General features: G+C 42.5%; 1 long non-coding RNA gene across 2 annotated transcripts; it reads left to right on the top strand.

The window, feature by feature from the left end:
• The first annotated feature begins 5,751 nt into the window (after positions 1-5,751).
• Positions 5,752-20,030, top strand: LOC309350890. Of its 2 annotated transcripts, XR_014160565.1 has the most exons (3): positions 5,769-6,012; positions 19,512-19,595; positions 19,696-20,030. It is a non-coding gene; the product is annotated as an uncharacterized lncRNA (long non-coding RNA). The 2 variants fall into 2 exon arrangements; XR_014160564.1 differs by lacking the exon at positions 19,512-19,595 and having other exon boundaries at positions 5,752-6,012.
• Positions 20,031-20,861: the final 831 nt, after the last annotated feature.

Genomic DNA, 20,861 nt, shown 5'->3' with positions numbered 1-20,861 from the left:
ATGCTATGTAAAATGGCAACATTCAGAGGTGCCACCTTGGGTCAAAGATTGGGGGAACCAGCCGCAAGCAGTGTGCCTGTGACATCAAGTGTATGTCGGGGTTGTGCGTCGAGTGCCTGTGACATGACACATGTGCGATACCGTTACTCATAAAAGTCTTCCTTACATTGAGGTTACCAGATGTCCCCGTTTCCAGGGGTAATCCCCAGATTTACAAATCAGTCCCCTGACAAATTCCATCTATTTAGTAGGAAGTTCAAAAGTGTCCCCGGATTCATTGAAAAAAATCTGGTAACCTTACGTTACATTGTTGTTTCACCTAGTTAGCAATGGCACTTAAACAAGCTTTTCTTCTCAATGGGCAGCGTGGACTGATCAGAATGCCATTGTGCAGAGTGTCATCACATTTCATCTCATTTGATAGAGACTAGCAAAATGCAGAGCAATGGGCAGCAGCTGGTGGTGAGGTACTGCTGCTCATTTGACCTTCATCTGGCCAGATCACAGTGGCATACTGGAACTGAGAGAAAGACGGCTAGGGTGGCCTGGTCAGTATGGTGCAGACCCACCAATCTCACCGCTTCTGCTCCCTTTCCGCTCTCCCTCCCAGTATACCTGAAGGAGTGTCTCCACCCCCACCGTTCTGCCCAGACACTGAGGTCCAGCTCCGAGGGCCTTCTGGCGGTTCCCTCACTGTGAGAAGTGAGGTTACAAGGAACCAGGCAGAGGGCCTTCTCGGTAGTAGCGTCTGCCCTGTGGAACGCCTTCCCATCAGATGTCAAAGAAATAAACAACTATCTGACTTTTAGAAGACACCTGAAGGCAACCCTTCAGATTACATTCTGTTGGGAACCTCCCAGATGGTGGAGTATAAATAACTTATTATTATTATTATTATTATTATTCATCCCCGTTTGCTACAGTGACTCAGCCAAATGACTCAGCACAGCAGCCCACCATGCCGTTCACCGGTGGTAGTGGGATATCCCCCTTTACACTGATTTTTTAACTAAGCTCTAAATTCTTAAAGGCGTGGGTATCACAATGTAAACAAGTAAAGTATGTAAACAATAGTAATCTCTGCCTGTTTTCATCCAACCAATGAAAGCAAGCGAGCACAGAGTAGGTTTTACAGCGCTTCGAGAAGATGTTTTGAGCCCAAGCTTTGACAAACTGTCAGGGAGCGAATGATTTTCTTTCTACTCTCATTGTACAAACTTATTACACAGTCAGAATCATCAAGAGAGCATTCCCAGACAGTCTTCAAAAGTGTGACACTGTGTTGCAGACACCTTTGCCTCTTGTTATTTTTGAAATAGCAATATGCTAGAATTTGGAAGTATCCCTCCCCCTTGCTATGTTCTTTTCCTCTCACTGCTGTTTATCATTTGGATTTCATTCCGTCTGACAGCCGAGTGTCCTCATCTACCATTTCATTTAATGATTACTGCATATATTCACTTTGGTTTTCTCTACTTTAGACAAGTAAACCTTTTGCATGCAAGTACCAACAAGGGCTTACCACAATCATGGTTCCTGTGGCTGCTGTAATAATTAAAGGGGTCTTGTCCATTTCTTAAACCTTTTGCAGCACACACAAAGGAATCAGTTCATGTAGTGGTTAGAGAGTTTGACTACAGCTGTGGAGACCTAGGATCCAACCCTATGCAGCTGACTGAATGATCTTGTGCCAGTCACTATCTCCTGAGGCTTGTCCACACCTCTACCTCACCATTTCACCCTGGAATGACTAGTGGTTGACCACATAATCGAACCAAATGGCTTCCCGTTTGTTCTGACTGAGTGGTCAAGAGCATGTTTTCCAGGGGAAAGCTGCAGGGCAAATCAGAAACTGTGCCTGAAAAACATGAGACAAGTGGGAAACTGCTTGGACCCATGGTTTCTAGGCATGGGACAAATGGAAGTGTGGAAGTCTAACCTACCACACAGGGGACAGTGTGAGGAGGACAGAACAATATACTTTGCTCTGAGTTCTTTGGATAAAAAAAGTATGGCAAAGTAAACTGATATGCTGCCCTCTAGATGTTCCTGGACTTCAGTTCCTACCAGCATCATCCAGTAGGGTCAATTGTCAGGAATGATGGCAGCTGTAGTTCATCAACACTGGGAAAGCACCATGTTGGCTACTACTGAGGTGTGGAATGAAAATAGACTAGCTAAATAAAAGTAGACACTCCCTTGTGGTTTGGAGTTGGGCCAACAGTTAGGTGCAGCTGAATATAATGGATATATTCACTGCTACAAAGCACGGATACCCATATGTGGTGTCAAGGAAAACTTCACTGCCTTCTATTATCCCTGAAGGGCAAACCCAGGCACAGTGAGGCGGGTGGCTAGCATCCAGCAGCACCAGCCAGATGTTTCCAATGGCTTCTGCCTGGCAACTTCATCCCTTACTTCAGCCTACCAACTTCCACTGGCTTTCACCCAAGAGGATCCACCAGTTCATTCATTTTCCTTGTGCCGGAAGGGCGAACTCCACCACCCACTGAATGCATAATTCCCAAGCCCGCTGCATCTGGAGGATGACATATGTCACCTTCTGAATGCATCCAGAATACTTTACCAAACAACACTATATTGGCCACCATGGATGTGGAATCTCTATATACCAACATCCCACACAACGACTGCTTACAAGCCATAAGAAACACCATTTCAGACAAAACCAGAGCAGATTTTGCTACCAGATTCTGCCACTTTGTCCTCACCCACAATCACTTTAAATTTGGTGATGACTTGTTCCTCCAAATTAGTGGCACAGCAATGGGTACCCATATGGCCCCACAGTATGCCAACATTTTCATGGCAGACTTAGAACGTTTCCTAAATTCCTACCCACTCAAAGCTCTTTTGTAACTAAATGACACTTACAATTTTTTTTATTATTTGGACACATGGTCAACAGACCCTGGACACTTTCCACCAGGCATTCAATGATTTTCACCCCACCATTAACCTAACAATGAATCTACGCAAGAAAAACATTTTTTTAGGACACAACTATAAAAATAGAAGATGGGCGTATAGATATCACCTTATACCAAAAACCAACTGATCGACAATAATATATACACTCCTCCAGCTACCATCCTAACATACCAAACAATCAATTGTATATAGCCAGGCCTTACGTTACATCCGCATCTGCTCCAACTCTACAGACAGGGAGTCTCGCCTAAGAGACCTACAGCAAACCTTTTTGGAACTAAAATACCCACCTGATGAAGTTAAAAAAAGGATCAACAAAGCCAGAGGGATAGCCAGAGATAACTTGCTGAAAGATAGACCCCAAATAAAAACAATAGAACACCACTAGTAATCACATACAGCTATCAACTTAAAACAGTTCAACTCATTATCAGAGATTTGCAACATCTCTTGGATAATGACAGCTCTCTTTCCCAAGCTCTGAAAGGAAAACCTTTCATTGCCTACAGAAAGCCATCCAATCTTAAACAGCTGCTCACGCAAAAAAATACATCAACCAGACCTAACATGGACACTGGCATAAGAGCCTGCAATAAATCTAGATGCCAACCTTGCTGCCACATACACCCAGAAATCATCATTATTGGCCCCAATAACATCAGACATACCATCTCAGGCCTATTTAATTATTCATCTTCCAACATTATACACAGTATTCTATCAAATGCCAACAGTGCCCTTCAGCTCTCTGGGTTGCGGTGTTCATCTCGCTTTACTGGCCGAGGGAGCCGGCGTAAAGCTTCCAGGTCATGTGGCCAGCATGACTAAGCTGCTTCTGGCGAACCAGAGCAGCGCACAGAAATGCTGTTTACCTTCCCGCCAGAGCGGTACCTATTTATCTTCTTGCACTTTGTGCTTTTGAACTGCTAGGTTGGCAGGCGCAGGGACCGAGCAATGGGAGCTCACCCCGTTGCAGGGATTCGAACCGCCGACCGTCTGATTGGCAAACCCTAGGCTCTGTGGTTTAACCCACAGCACCACCTGCATCCCTAAACGCCAAAGTATAAATGGGCATAAATCTGACATCAGGAATTCTAAAGCAGAGAAACCAATAGGAGAACACTTCAATCTCCCAGGACATTCTATACAAGATCTTAAAGTAGCTGTCTTATTGCAAAAGAATTTTAAAAATACACTTGAAAGAGAAGTTGCTGAACTACAATTCATTACCAAACTAAAAACTATGGAGAGACCTTGTCTGAATAGCGATATTGGATTCATGTCCCATTATACATACTGAAGCTAATTTTGGTCATCTATCCCTTTAAAAATCCCTTGCCCTTCCCTGTGGAACCAACTGCCGTAACAGTCATCAACAGTTATAAGGTTGAAGTGACATCTGTTTCAGAGTATCTGATGAAATGTGTGTTACACACAAAAGTTCATACCTTGAAAGCTTATACTTAGTTAATCTTAAAGGTACCACTGGAATTATTTAAAAAAGATTTTTTTCATCTTTCATCTTGCTATTTATTATGAATGCATCCAGACAGATACCATTTGCCTTGACCACATTCAAAACCTCCCATTCACACACAGACACCGACCAAATTACTTAATGGCTGCTCTTGATTCATTCATATACAAGACCCAACTTCAGTCCACAAATATCCACACAGCTTCTCTCAGTAGGCTTTCAAACATGAATTTAAACCAGCTTACATTTACAAACATCAGCTTTGTGGCATCCACTTCTACTCACCAACATCAGCCGGCTTCCTTCAGGTCTACCACCCAAAATCCATCAACTTCTAACCATGGATGTCAGCCACCTTCAATCCCCGATCCCAGTTAGCAAGTGGACTTGTCTTCTCCTTGCTCCACAGCATTCCACTGCTGGATGATCATCTCCTTCCATGTGAGAGGAGACCTCCCTATGCTGAATGCCACAGCAGTTGACCACTGTGATCTCCTTGGCTTTCCTCTTGGCACACCTTTACATCAGTTTACATCACCTTTACTCAGTTGCCATGTGCCTTTGTGATGTCACAAGCAACCCACAGCCAATGGCAGCAGCTGGGGAGGCATCATCATCACCACCATCTCCTCAGGCCCCCCAATGGTGGGTGCAGCTCAGCAGTGATTTGTGTGTGTTTTTATTTAAAAGATGCCTAGCACACCCCTAACTTGTATTGATGATAGCTGTCAACATTTCCCTTTTTTTAAGGGAAATTCCCTTATTCCGAATAGGATTCCTCGCAAGAAAAGTTGACAGCTATGGTATTGATACAAGGGAACGCCACTCCACAATTCAAGAGGGTTGTGCCATTTTTGGTCCAATGGCTGCGCTCCTTTGTGTCAACGTTCCAGAGCCACACGCCAGTGATGATGGCCAGAAGCAAAAAGAGAGAAGAGGGACAAATGTGACCCTTACCTTTGTACAGTGAACTCCAATTCAGAGGTTTCTATGTCACCACCCTCTCTCATCATCCAGTTAAGCAAGACCGCTCACCTTTTCCAGAGGGCAGCATTGCAGCCGGGCAGCCGTGACCCAATAATGATCTGTCGCAGGGGTGGAGATTGACACCCTCTTCATGTGTTGCCCTGACTGCATCACCAGCACTGGCCAATCAGTGCTGGTAATGGGCATGGGAGATTTAACCATGGCATGGCCAGGCTGCAAGAAGCATAATCACGGTGCAAGAAGCATAATCACAGTGCACTAACCAAGCAAAAGCACCTGAGGAAGGTGTGGAACATGGCTGGTGAGGCAATTAGCCTGCAAAGAGTTCTGGGAGGCACTTTGGCTAGATATTCCACATCCTAGTGCTTTTGCCTGGTTGAACACAGAGCAGACCCATGGAATTGTGGGAATGGTGCTTCCAAAATACTATGCAAAAGATTGGTGCTGTAGCATAGAATCCTGTGGTGTCATACGCCTGAGGCAGTTTGCTTCAGTTCAGTTGTCAACTGTTGTGTATTTCAACTGTTAGAGTGGCAAAAATGTTGCGTTATTCTGCCGTCTGCCTCAGTCAGTCTGTAAATATGAGTCGGCCTCAGGTACAAATTCATGTAAATATGTTTCAGTAACATATTACATGCCTGTCTTGTACAAGAGGGAGTACACCGAGTAATAGTCATGTTATTTTAAAACTTTAAAACAAAGTGTGTTGCATAGTTGTTGTTGTTGTTGTTGTTGTTTCTCAGAAGGAGAAAGATAACTATTTTAAAGGGTCGAACGACCCAGGGCAACTTCCGCACAACTCTGTAAAGTATAAATAACCGCAGGAAACAAGAGGCTGAGATTAAGGAGGAGGTAGCAGACAGGCAATGTCACCACTCCCCTCCTGCCCAGACTGGCTGTGAGAAGGCAAAGAGAGCCTGGCACTAAGGGTAGACTTAGATTGGTGGGGCAGTGCCCCCTTAGCTAATAACCCTCTTAGCTAATAGACCAGCCTGCACTGTTAGAACTTAACCCATAACTAAGACAAAGCACGTGCATGTGAAACAACCAAGTATTGATTCTCTATTTATCCCTTTCTCTATTGTTTGCCCTGCACTGAATTTTAGATTGTAAGCTCCCTGGGACAGAGATGTCTCTTCCTGTGCTCTATAAAGAGCCAAGCATTCTGATAGTAACAAATAAACAGCAACAGCCGCTCATGCTCTGTGTTATTGGAAGGCTGGTCTGATTCTATTTGCCAAGAACTATCCAGAAAGAGAAGATGCTTCCTTGTGAGACATTCCTGAAAAAATTGATATGATTAATTATCGGAGGAAAACCCAATAACATCTGATATGACAGAATGCTGGCTAATTAGCAAAATGGGGAAAGCCTACATATAAAGTTAGATCTAGTAAATATGACTTCTTAAAAAAAGAATTCTTAAAGAAGGAGGAGGGAAGGCAGATGGCACAAGCTAATAGAATATTTAACATTGGGCAAGATCCCATGAGTGCCTTTGCTGTGCCATATATACAGCACCACTGAAGGACTTCATGAAACTCTCTAGGAAAGGGTAATTTTAAGATGGTGACAGCCTAAAACTGGAGGGTAGGGAGAGAGAGAGCGAACTATGCCTCTGTGGTAGAAAGGCTGCCAAAACACATCATTTTCAGAGCAAAATTGTGACGTTCTATGGGAATTGTCATGACAACATCTGACTGGCTTCTTAGCAATATCAATGTGTGGCAGCAAATAGCAAGCCTGAGCTCTCAAAAAGCAATTGTGACAAGATCTACAATGATTTGCCCATTGGTACACTATAGACACGTTATGAACAGTCAGCATGCTGCACATTCAGAAAAGAATTTGCCCCAGAATATATTTTTTTCAAGTTTCTTAGAAGAGATTTTTTTTAAAAAAAACCACTAAAACTCTATAAAGCTTTTTTTTTTAAAAAAAGCAGAACTAAACCCATCCTTCCAGTATGCTTAAGATAAGCAGAGTTTACCCATCCAAATGAATAAAGCAAATTCCTAATTGTCAAATTGAAGTTGTTGGTAGAGAAAAGACAGCCTGAGATGGAAGGGGCTATAATGTATCTTGCAACTCAGACCCCCTGGGCTGCCTGATATTTGAAGAACTTGTAGATTCCAGTGATATGCCAAGTGGAAAACAAACCTCAGTTTATTCCCCGTGAGAATCTTCTATTTGACTGGAATAAAGCTTTCTGGTTACAGTTCTTATTTAACGTATTTATATTCCGCCTTGCAACGTTTTCAAAACATCATTATAAAATATAAAGTAATGAATACAAATCAGTTAAAAACAATAGTTAAGATACAATAAAGCATCGTTAGAGCCAGCATTAAAATACCAATTACTGTGATCGTCTAGTTGTCAACATTGTCTGCACCTAGTTTTCAATCGCCTTTCTGAATAGGAAAGTCTTGCCTTATCAGGGGTTCCATCATCTTCTTGTCTTAGCTGGTGGTTAGGAACTGGAAAAAAAATATATTTTCATATATTTTTATTTATTTATAAAGAATGCTGGATGTCTTTTACCACCGGATATGTGACTAAGACTACAAGTCCCAGAATTCCTATTGGGACATCATTAGTGTCATTTCTTCCTCAAATAAGGTAAAGGTAAAGGTAAAGGGACTCCTCACCATTAAGTCCAGTCGCAGACGACTCTAGGGTTGCGGCGCTCATCTCGCTTTATTGGCTGAGTGAGCTGGCATTTGTCTGCAGACAGCTTTCAGGTCATGTGGCCAGCATGACAAAGCTGCTTCTGGCGAACCAGAGCAGCACACGGAAACGCCGTTTACCTTCCTGCCAGAGTGCTACCTATTTATCTACTTGCACTTTGATGTGCTTTCAAACTGCTAGGTTGACAGGAGCAGGGACCGAGCAACGGGAGCTCACCCCGTCGCAGGGATTCGAACTGCCAACATTCTGATCGGCGAGCCCTAGGTTCTGTGGTTTAGACCACAGGGCCACCCACGTCTCCCTTCTTCCATAGATAAAAAGCCCTATAAAAAGAAGCTGTGCTGGGGCAATTGCAGATATTGATACTGTGTAGCTTGGAGCAACTGGATGCATTTAAAAAATGACTCTTTTTGGAATGAAGTATTGTATTCAGAAACTTTACTTGCAGAATTTTCTTCAATACAGAACATAGATCTCAAAGATACAGCCAAATAGTGCCATACAATATCTTGCATTGTCCTGCACAGGCTCAGCATCTTAGAAATAAAAGGTAATTCCAAACAGACCTATAAGCAATGGTCTCTTTCCTCACAACCTCCATTTTGCCTGGATCTGTATTCACTCACTGGAGAGGGTCATTTACACATCCTTAGTCCCCAGAGCCTGAGAACAAAAACAAGCCACCACCCTTCCAAGATGGTGAATTTGCAATTCAGTACCTGTGTCACCGGATCAAAGGTTAAACACTCACGTGCTAGCTAGCAGAAAACAACAATAGTTAATTATCACCCCATCAAGGAGTTCAGAGACCACTTCAGTGTAAATTTCCCACTTTAAAGCCTTCAATAATACACATTTAGGCATTCACCATTTCAGTGCCAGTTAAATAATTAACAGGGGCTCTGGGAATGCTCACACCACTTTCCAATTACAGATAGGTAGCCGTGTTGGTCTGCCATAGTCAAAACAAAAAATTCCTTCCAGTAGCACCTTAAAGACCAACTAAGTTAGTTCTAGGTATGAGCTTTCGTGTGCATGCACACTTCTTCAGATACTTTCCAAGTCACAATGGTAAATTACTTACCTTAAGGGCCCAGAAGGGGGGAAGAGGCAGAGGTCAGTCCTCCTTGATCTGTGTGCCGTCAAACAATGTGCAAGCCATTGCAGAAAGCGTTTGCAAGGAGGCTTCATCATTGAGAGCACTCAACTAAGCACTCACAAAAACCCAACCCATTTTTGAGTCTGAATAGCAGATATTTCTGCATAATGTGGGCAACAGATGAAGAACAGAGTCTCTATGGCAGGTGTGGAGGACCTTTGGCCCTCCAGTGCTGATGAAATCCAAGAAGGGGTGATGGCCCTGCAACAACCCCAGGGTTCTTCTTCCTTGCCCTATGGCATAAAATAACAGAACGCTTCCCCAATCTTCTGGCTTCAGTTTAAATAAACATAACCTTTCTCATATATGTCTAAACTGCTTGGACTTTGTCTAGAAGGCTGGAAAAGTCAGCAGAATAATCCATTCATAATTATACCTGTGAGTGACAAAAACAAGAGGAAACTCTCCTCATCTAGCCTAGCTATCTGCATGAATTCCCAAAATTTGCATTTAGACAAAAGGACTCTTATTTAACAACTACTCAGGGAGGCAGAAGTGGTACAGAGTTTTCAGACTAGCTATAGTAAGGCTTCAAGGACATTATAGGCATTTAGCTCTTTCGCTGGTTGGAAGAGAACAGCTTGAGGGAAAGGTAATGTGATTTTGAGAGGAAACTTGGCTAGAAGCAGAAAGGTTAAGCACCCTCTATATTCTGTAGCTTTGTGCATTTGGTTTTCATTAAGTGGGGGGGATATATTGAGTCAGAGTTGCATTTTGATGTAAAAAAATGACAGGACTATGGCATCTAATTGTTGTGCAGAAGTTGGAATTTCTGGTGTTTTGCTTGGAATTCTGTAGCATATACTTTGGGGAAATCCAATATCCTGTAATAGCACTTTCTCATAATCCCATTACTAACTTTTTTAATTATTTAAATAAACACAGGGAGCTTCCAAACCAAGCAAACAGATACAAACAGATCTCTCACACTCCAACTCCCTCTACAAATTGCTCAGTACAGTGATACCTCGGGTTACAGATGCTTCAGGTTAAAGACGCTTCAGGTTACAGACTTTGCTAAACCAGAAATAGTACCTCGGGTTAAGAACTTTGCTTCAGGATGAGAACAGAAATTGTGCAGTGGCCGCGCAGCAGGCCCCATTAGTTAAAGTGGTACCACAGGTTAAGAACAGTTTCAGGTTAAGAATGGACCTCCAGAACAAATTAAGTCCTTAACTGAGAGCCAGTATGGTATAGTGGTTAAGAGCGATAGACTTGTAATTTGGGGAACCGGGTTCACATCTCCGCTCCTCCACATGCAGTTGCTGGGTGACCTTGGGCTAGTCACACTTCTTTGAAGTCTCTCACCCCCACTCACCTCACAGAGTGTTTGTTGTTGGGGAGGAAGAGAAAGGAGAATGTTAGCCGCTTTGAGACTCCTTCGGGTAGTGATAAAGCGGGATATCAAATCCAAACTCCTTAACCTGAGGTACTACTGTATCTGAGTAAAAAATGTATCTCTTTGGTGCTCATAAGGGACTCCAGATGAATTTAGGCCAATTTGTGTCTGTTTGAAAGCCACATACTAGCCTTAATTATCCTCTTTCAGAATTAACTCTTAACTTGCTAAGGTTTATGGCCAATCGTTTGCTATCACTTCATGTCATCTAAATTTAATGTCATGTTTTCCAATCTTTTAAGAGATGCATTGCCTGAAAGCCTATAAGACGTTTATTCCACATTATATCTAGAACTGAAAATGAGATGGAATTCAAATATCCATTACATCCTGAAACAATTTCATTACCAATGAAGTAAACTCACATCTACCTATAAGCTTATCTTTCGGCTACAAAATGGGAATTTTGATTGATAATAGCTGCTGCATTATGGCAAGAATGGATTCGTTTTTACTTGAACTAAGACAGTGCTCTATTTTTTTAGGATATCTTTAGCACATTTGAAGAGGATGATGAGATTGAAATTGCATGTGGTGATATGGGTGGGGTGGGGGGTTATATGAAATTATTCTATATCAGTTGTTTCTTAAGTCTTGAAAAGGTAAAAAATGTGATTTTATCAATGCATTCATAATACTGTCATTGTACTTATACTTTGGACTGCATTATGTTCTTATCTCAGATACAAATAATTTTTATATTGTTGTATGTTGCTAGAGAATACCAGCAATTGTGTTTCATACAGTTCTTATTCAGAAATGACTTTGGACACCAATTATTTATGAATTGCACCTCTTGTCTCATTTAGTTATACTAAGGCTGCACTCCTAACCATAACTTCTCAGATCTAATTCTTACTGAATTCGATTAGGTTTACTAGTGGAATTAAGACTGCAACCAACAACAAACAAAGGAAGACTTTTTCCTCAAAGAAGCAGATTATAGGCCACAGATGGGTGGAGGTTTTCAAATACAGTGGTACCTCGGTTTAAGAACAGTCCTGTTTACGAATAATTTGGTTTACAAACTCCTCAAAACCAGAGGTAGTTTCCTGGTTTCAAACTTTACCTCAGTCTAAGAACAGAATCTGAATGGTGAAAGGGCACCGGCGACAGGAGGCCTCATTAAGGAAAGCGCGCCTCGGTTTAAGAATAGTTTCAGTTCAAGAACATACTTCCGAAACGGATTAAGTTCGTAAACCGAAGTACCACTGTAAATGCCATTGGAAACCCAATGAAGAAACTGGTCTCTTTCACACTTTTCATTCCTCTGTCTTATGCCTACTGTGTGAGAGCTTTCAGTTTGATTGTACAACTGTGGACTAAGCACAGATACCAGTTGAGTTATAGTATTGTGAAGGCTGGTCTTCAGGTGCAACTGAACATTAGCATGGCCTGTGCTGAGCTTCTGACTTCTTGAAACAACAGCTGGGATCTGCCAAAAATGGCAAGAAGCCAGCTCAAATACAAATTTAAAAGGAAGGAAGTCGAGGTCATGCCAACCCACCTTTAAGATAAAATATCACATTTAATGTCAAGTATTTCATAGAATCATAGAATCATAGAGTTGGAAGAGACCACAAGGGCCATCACGTCCAACCCCCTGCCAAGCAGGAAACACCATCAGAGCACTCCTGACATATGGTTGTCAAGCCTCTGCTTAAAGACCTCCAAAGAAGGAGACTCCACCACACTCCTTGGCAGCAAATTCCACTGTCGAACAACTCTTACTGTCAGGAAGTTCTTCCTAATGTTTAGGTGGAATCTTCTTTCTTGTAGTTTGGAGCCATTGCTCCGTGTCCGCTTCTCTGGAGCAGCAGAAAACAACCTTTCTCCCTCCTCTATGTGACATCCTTTTATATATTTGAACATGGCTATCATATCACCCCTTAACCTCCTCTTCTCCAGGCTAAACATGCCCAGCTCCCTTAGCTGTTCCTCATAAGGCATCGTATGAAGGCCCTTGACCATTTTGGTTGCTCTCCTCTGGACACGTTCCAGTTTGTCAGTGTCCTTCTTGAACTGTGGTGCCCAGAACTGGACACAGTACTCCAGGTGAGGTCTGACCAGAGCAGAATACAGTGGCACTATTACTTCCCTTGATCTAGATGCTATACTCCTATTGATGCAGCCCAGAATTGCATTGGCTTTTTTAGCTGCCACATCAAACTGTTGACTCATGTCAAGTTTGTGGTCAACCAAGACTCCTAGATCCTTTTCACATGTACTGCTCTCAAGCCAGGTGTCACCCATCTTGTATTTGTGCCTCTCATATTTTTTTTGCTCAAGTGAAATACTTTACATTTCTCCTTGTTAAAATTCATCTTGTTTGTTTTGGCCCAGTTCTCTAATCTGTCAAGGTCGTTTTGAAGTGTGATCCTGTCCTCTGGGGTGTTAGCCACCCCTCCCAGTTTGGTGTCATCTGCAAATTTGATCAGGATGCCCTTGAGTCCATCATCCAAGTCGTTGATAAAGATGTTGAATAAGACCGGGCCCAAGACAGAACCCTGTGGCACCCCACTAGTCATTCTTTTCCAGGATGAAGAGGAACCATTGATGAGCACCCTTTGGGTTCGGTCAGTCAGCCAGTTACAAATCCACTGAGTGGTAGCATAGTCAAGACCACATTTTACCAGCTTCTTTACAAGAATATCATGGGGCACCTTGTCAAATGCCTTGCTGAAATCAAGGTATGCTACATCCACTGTGTTCCCTTCATCTACCAGGCTTGTAATTCTGTCAAAAAATGAGATCAGGTTAGTTTGACATGACTTATTTTTCAGAAATCCATGCTGACTATTGGTGATCACAGCATTCCTTTCTAGGTGCTCACAGACTGTTTGCTTAATGATCTGCTCCAGAATTTTCCCTGGTATTGATGTCAGACTGACTGGGCGGTAATTATTTGGGTCCTCTCTTTTCCCCTTTTTGAAAATAGGGACAACATTTGCCCTCCTCCAGTCTGCCGGGACTTCACCTGTTCTCCAGGAATTCTGAAAGATGACTGCCAGTGGTTCTGAGATCACATCTGCCAGTTCTTTTAATACTCTTGGATGCAGTTCATCTGGCCCTGGAGACTTGAATACATCTAAACTAGCCAAGTATTCTTGTACTATCTCCTTAGTTATTCTGGGCTGTGTTTCCTCTGCTGAATCATTTGCTCCAAATTCTTCAGGTTGGGCATTGTTTTCTTTATCGGAGAAGACTGAGGCAAAGAAGGCATTGAGGAGTTCAGCCCTTTCTGTGTCCCCTGTTTGCATTTCACCATCTTCTCCTCTGAGTGACCCCACTGTTTCTTTGTTCTTCCTTTTGCTACGAACATACCCATAAAAGCTTTTTTTGTTGCTTTTAACCTCTCTAGCAAGCCTGAGTTCATTCTGTGCTTTAGCTTTTCTGACTTTGTGTCTACACGTGCTGGCTACTTGTTTGAATTCGTCTTTGGTGGTTTCCCCCCTTTTCCATTTTTTGTACACACCCTTTTTTAATCTTAACTCAGTTAAAAGTTCTTTAGATAGCCACCCTGGCTTCTTTAGGCACCTTCCATGTTTCCATCTCATTGGTATTGCCTGAAGTTGTGCTTTTACTATCTCCCTCTTAACAAACTCCCAGCCATCATGAACTTCCTTTCCTTTTAGTATTACTGTCCATGGGATCTCACCCAGCACTTCCCTAAGTTTTATGAAGTCGGCTTTCTTAAAGTCAAGAAATTGAGTCCTAGTATGCTTGGCTGCTCCCGTCCGCTGTATAGTAAACTTCAGAAGAGCATGATCACTCGCGCCTAATGATCCTTCCACTTCTACCCCACTAACCAGGTCATCAACATTGGTTAGGACCAGGTCTAAAATGGCTGTTCCTCTTGTTGCTTCTCCCACTTTCTGGACAACGAAGTTGTCTGCAAGGCCAGTGAGGAATCTGTTTGACCTTATGCTCTTGGCTGAGTTTGACATCCAACAAATATCCGGGTAATTGAAGTCCCCCATTACTGCTATCTCCCTTCCTTTTGCATTCTTGGCCATCTGTTCCAGGAAGGCATCATCTATGTCCTCCGTTTGGCTTGGGGATCTATAGTAAACTCCCACAATGAGGTCCCTGTTATTCTTCTCTCCCTTAATTTTGACCCAAATGCTCTCACTTTGGCTTTGAGGTTCTAAATCTTGGATCTCTTCACAGGTATACACATCCCTGACATATAACGCCACTCCTCCTCCTTTCTTATCTGGTCTGTTTCTCTGAAATAGATTGTATCCCTCGATTATTACATTCCAATCGTGGGACTTATCCCACCAGGTTTCAGTGATGCCTATTATGTCATATTTAGTTTGCTGTACCAAGAGCTCAAGCTCATCTTGTTTATTTCCCATGCTTTGCGCATTAGTGTACAGACATTGAAGTCCATTAATCATTCCCCCGTGTCTCTTATTTAAGGATTTTTTCCTCCCACCACTAAGTCTGCGTGCTGTTTGCTCCATTTGGTCTATGACATTTGGATGATCGTCTTCATCAATTGATAGACTCCTACCTTCAGGAGCACTGTCTCCCTCCCTCACATTAGTCAGTTTAAAGCCCTCCTGATGAGGTTTCTGAGATTTTTGGCAAAAATATTCCTCCCAACCGTTGTGAGGTGCAGCCCATCGCTTGCCAGAAGTCCATCTTCAAGAAACTGCAGTCCGTGATCTAAGAATCCAAACCGTTCCTGTTTACACCATTTGCAAAGCCAGCTGTTCACTTCCACTATTTTTCCCTCTCTCCCTGTGCCACGTCGTTCAACTGTGAGGACAGATGAGATGACAATTTGTGCATTTAATTGCTTCAATTTTCTGCCCAGAGCCTTGTAGTCTCTTTTGATCTTCTGGAGGCTATTGCTTGCAGTGTCATTGGTTCCCACATGAACCAAGAGGAAGGGGTATTTGTCAGTGGGTTTTATGATTCCTTGCAGTCGTTCAGTTACATCTTGGATCTTAGGCCCGGGGAGACAGCACACTTCCTGAGGCATTATTTCATTATGAAAATGTCATGCCAGCCATATAACTGCAGAATACAACAAGTTTAGGAGCGTAGTCCTAATAGCAGTTGGGTGGTGTCTTGTATGTCTCCTTCTGGCAACTCCTACAGCCAAGCTGGTGCCAAATGTATTGTTTTGGTTTATTTTGGACCATATTAGTGAGACTGGGGAAGGGGTGTGTCTTGTCATCTGGGTAGGACCTCCATACACACTGCCCAGGTTTGAGCCCCAGAGAGGTCAGTTCTGGAAACTCAGCAAAAACAAACATGGGAGGCAGCAGTTACAAGTTATAAGCTCAACCTGGAGTGTAAGCGCTATGGGTTGCCTTCGTTGGTGGGAGAGAATATCAGGTCTCAGCTACAAATACTTGCATATAGACAGAAATGCTCCCTGGTCAGTGGTACAGTGGTACCTCGATTCTTGAACAAAATTGATTCCAGAAGCCCATTTGGCTTCTGACACTTTAGAAAACTGAGGCGCAGCTTCCCATTGGTTGCAAGAGCTTCTTGCACTCAGGGGAAGCCGTGTCACACGTTTGGGTTCCAAAAAAACGTTTGGAAATGGAAGCATTTACTTCTGGGTTTTCGGCATACATGAACTGAAATGTACGACAGCGGAGGCATTCGGGAACCGAGGTTCCACCGTAACACGATCATTCTGAGACTGAGTTTGTGTTTTGTTGCTGTAACCAAGGGGTGGAGGCATTCACTATTCTAATCAACACTCGCTAGTAATCATTTTGATACTATTGTCTCTGGAGGTTCTGTGCTGGTCCCATCAAGGATTATTTTGGCAACGTGAAAGCACTCTTTGTACTAGAAGTTCAAGGGTATTGCAAAACATAATGCCTAATTAAAAGCCAGCCTTTCATCTTCCATCTTGGAGCCAGTTTGTTCATTTCCTCAGCTTCTTCTTTCATACCCCTTTGTGTTCCTATCATCATCATTATTATAATCAGGTTTCATTACCAACATATGCTATAACAAACTAATTCATGGCATAAACAGTAAAAAGAAAAGAAAATCCATGTTGCACATTAACCTTAATGACCCTGGGTCTATAGGATTATCAGCTGATAGTATTAGATAGATGCAGTGCCAAGTTCACATCAGTGCAAAGACAACAGGAAAACATTATTTTAATGGAATTTTAATTGATGCTTAATTGTGTAATGAAATTGTGCATGGCAGCTGATGGAAGCATTATCCTCCCTTTAAAGTTGATTCAAGTGCATGTGCTAAATTGAATTTCCAATGTCCCACTGCTGTCGTTGATCAGAAAAGTCACAAAGGCTGCCTGAGCGCAGGTAAGATTGTACGGCATGAACATTTTTCTTCTGGGCTGGTGCTTTAGGATAGCAATGATGAAGAGTTGAATGCATTCCAAGCCAGCTGGATTTCACTGTGCAAATATAAAATCTAAGCAACTCCATTTGATATATACTTAACAACAAGCTCCCACCCCAGGCAGCTTAGAAAGATGGCTGTGAAAAATTACAATACTAGTGAACTGGCATTTTGAAAATAATTTACAGGCCACAGACGGAGAAAGAAAATACCAGGAGGAGGCACCTATGGTAAAATGACTGCTGTTTTATAAAAAGGATAAGAAATTGGTGTTAGGATCTTAGGGAAGGTGATATATTTGTAACAAATCAATGATGCCATTGTAAGGCTGGTTCCACAGCATGCTACACCATCAGTTTCAGCTTCAATGAAAATTTCTAGGCAAGACAGTATCTCCACAATCGGAGGCATCACCCAGGACCACTAAAGTCACCCAACAGGTATAAGTAGTACCAGCATATAAACCACCAATCCTAAAGCACAGCGATCATATGCAAGAAATTAAGGAAGGGCATTGTAGATGTTTATAAAAGTAAGCATTCTGGGCACCAGGAGAAAATATTATTCTTCACCAGGCCTTTGGCTGATTAATATTCTACAGACTTTTAGATGTGTCTATGGGGAGAGCGGGTTATTGTTTTGCTGTTTTGTTTTACTCAGTGCTTTTTTTCTTTAAAAAAGTTTAGGGGTACTCCCATTTTCCTACTCATATTGAAATACTGCCCCTCAATGAGGCCAAACCTAGATTCACAAAATGTTTATGGGTATGTGTCCCCCCCAGAAAAAGCACAGGTTTTACTTATTTCCTTGATTTTATCTTATATTTTATTCTGTGAACTGCCCTGACATCTTATGATTAAGAGCAGTATATAGATATAATGAATATAATGAATGAATGAATGAATGAACTAGATATAGACCCGGGTTTCCCAAACTTGGGTCTCCACCTGTTGTTGGACTACAAATCCCACCATCTCTAGCTAGCAACATCAGTGGTCAGGGGTGGTGGGAGTTGTAGTCCAAAAACATCTGGAGTTCCAAGTTTGGGAAACCCTTACAGGCTAACGTTTATTGGTAATATATTCAGGAAAAATCAGAAATACTTTTTCACAGAACCCATCAGTAATGTATGGAATTTTCTACCCTGAAATGTGATAATAGCTACTGGCTTAAGTGGCCTTGAAAGAGCAATCTGACAAATTTGTAGATGCTACTGCTACTGGTATCTTTTAATCATAACTGTTAAGTGGAGCCCACTTCTTCAGAAGTTCTATGCTACCAAATACAGGTTTCTGCAGAGCAAAAGCACAAACTGTATTTGTGAGTTTCTTAGGCACAACTGGTTGGTCACACAATAGTCTTCAACCTGTTCAGAACTGGGGCACATGGTTTAATCCAAACATATATTTTGGGACCCATTTATTATTTTGTTTGACTGTATATTTGTATCATGATAGCACTGTTGTTGCAGGCCAACTTAGGTTGGGCTGCAACGAAGTACTGATTCCAGATCTAACAACTGAAAACCAAAGATCTGTACAAGGGTGGTAGACCTGAAGTAGCACACAAACTCCTTAATTATAGCTTGTGTTATATTTGTATACCAGACTCTCCAAGTGTCCCTATTTTCCATGGACAGTCCTAGATTTACAGAAGCCATATGGGTTTCTGATTTGATCTTGGGATGTCCTGCTTTTCCTTAGGACATCCCTATTTTCATCGGAGAAATGTTGGAGGGTATGGAGTTATGCAACCCCCAAGTCATGGAGATAAGTAACTATACAAACTTTTAGAAGACATATGAAGGCAGACGTGTATGTTATGTTTTTATATATTTTGGAAGCCACCCAGAGTGGTTGGGACAACCCAGTCAGATGGGTGGGATATAAATAATAAAATAATTATGATTATTGAATAGGATGTCCCTATTTTCATTGGAAAAAAATGTTGGAGGGCATGGTAAACCTGGGTTTGCTGCTGTGTCATGTGTGAAGGAACCCAATATAGTTTTAGATCACACTAGAAATAATCATTTTGTAAAGACTGAAGCATGTCCCACTGACTTCAGTAGGACTTACTCTCATGGATGTTTGCATGGGAGACTTCTAATATGCTTCTGTTTGTAAAGCAATACATTTTGCTTTATGACACATAACTGGGTTTGTGGCATTCAGCTGCTGCAATCCCGTCTCAGAGGGAGTGCCTAACTGCTCTGCTTTTTGGTACAGGTGTCAAATAGTGATTACAAACGCAGACAAAAAGCTCTACCTGGATTAAGCCTGTGTGTATTCATAACACATTGTTTTGATCCCCAGCGTCAACAAAACATAGTTATAATGAAAAGTGCTGCTGGTGGCAGCATTACTCCAGATTAAGGTCTGCAAGCCGAGTGGAAACTTTTAATGAGTCATAATTTGCATGTTTATCATAATGTGCACCAGTGGCATTTGCACTTTCAAACTGCCTATGTTTACATCTGATTATTATTTTTTTGCTAGATAGCTTAGTTGCTGCTGATGCAGGCTAGAATCTTGAAGTTGCTCTTGAGAGCCATAATGGGACATCCAAGATTGGGATCAGAGGTGAGGGAGGCTTCTGTCAAGCCATGATGCTCCGCTTAAATCAGGACACTTGGAGGGTATGGAAAGTTAACCTATCATTTTTTTTCTCAACTCCCCACAGCTCTGATGTCTTAGTCTGGCTTCTGGAAGTATGTCTGTGGCATAGGAGGAAGAGGAGGCTCAAGCTGGTGTTTTGTCTCCCAAAGTACAACCTTCCGCTAGACTGCTGGTCCATGCAGCATCTCCTTGTTGGGATTCTATTCCACCTTTTGCTGCAAACATGGGACTGTTGCGTGTCACATGTCTGTTTACATTCCAGCACAGATTGCTGGCGTAAGCGGAACTTCCGCTCTGTATAGCTTTTGTTTTTAGCTATCTCTCCGAGAAGACGGCAAGGAGAGATGACATGTTTCTTTGTCCTGATTTATGTTTAATAAATGCGTAGCTTAGTATGTATCTACAGCCTCAAGCCTCTTCTGTTGCACAGTATACACTGCTGAGAAAAGTGTGCTGAAGTCTGCAAGCTTGAGTGGCTGTTGTACGTCAGAGCAAGAGGTCGATGAATCTCCGCAGCAGCAAGGCTGAGAGGGAGATGTTTCAGCTGGGGCCGAGCCAGCTGGCCTTTTGGCCCCCTTACGCCGACACTCCCATCACTGCTCAGCTCAGTGCAACCTCGCCACACTTATTCGTGTGGCATCTCTCAATGCTGCTCAGGATGTGCTGGTTCCACGGTGTCTCCCAATGCTCTCCTGAGACCATGGAGGAGAGGGAGGACAACAGACAAAGGTAGGAGGGGGGTGGAGGGAGCGGGGTAAGCAGGTGAGGAAAGGGTTAGCAGAGAGGAGGTGAGCGGTGGCATCGTCAGGAGGGCGGGAGGTGCCCCAAATTGTCCTCCCTAAATGTTGAAGGTGGGTGGGTATGACTTTCACCTTTGGCTTCAAATTTGCTCCAAGTCAAACAGTAAGTAAAAACTGAATTAATCAGCCAGTGAACACACACACACACACACACACACACACACACAGCCCTCTGAAATTGTGTTTGTGATGGAACCTCAGCAGATTGGGTGACTTCCTATATTAAACTCTGTGACTGCACTGAATTTGCAGGGAAAACAAATCGATATAATACTCCTTATAATGACTATGCTTTTTTGTGTAAGTCAACAAATCTCCTATTAATTAACCAGTGATTAAAGTCAGCTTGTGAAAATTAATCACAGCCTGGAAAAGCCATTTGTCCATGTGTGCTTCATTACGGCGGTGTTTGCCCTTCAGGCAAGAAAGC

This window comes from Podarcis erhardii (assembly GCF_964252035.2).
Source record: "Podarcis erhardii genome assembly, chromosome: 10".
NCBI classification, from domain to species: Eukaryota; Metazoa; Chordata; class Lepidosauria; order Squamata; family Lacertidae; genus Podarcis; species Podarcis erhardii.
This window is presented reverse-complemented; position numbering and strand designations above follow the sequence as displayed.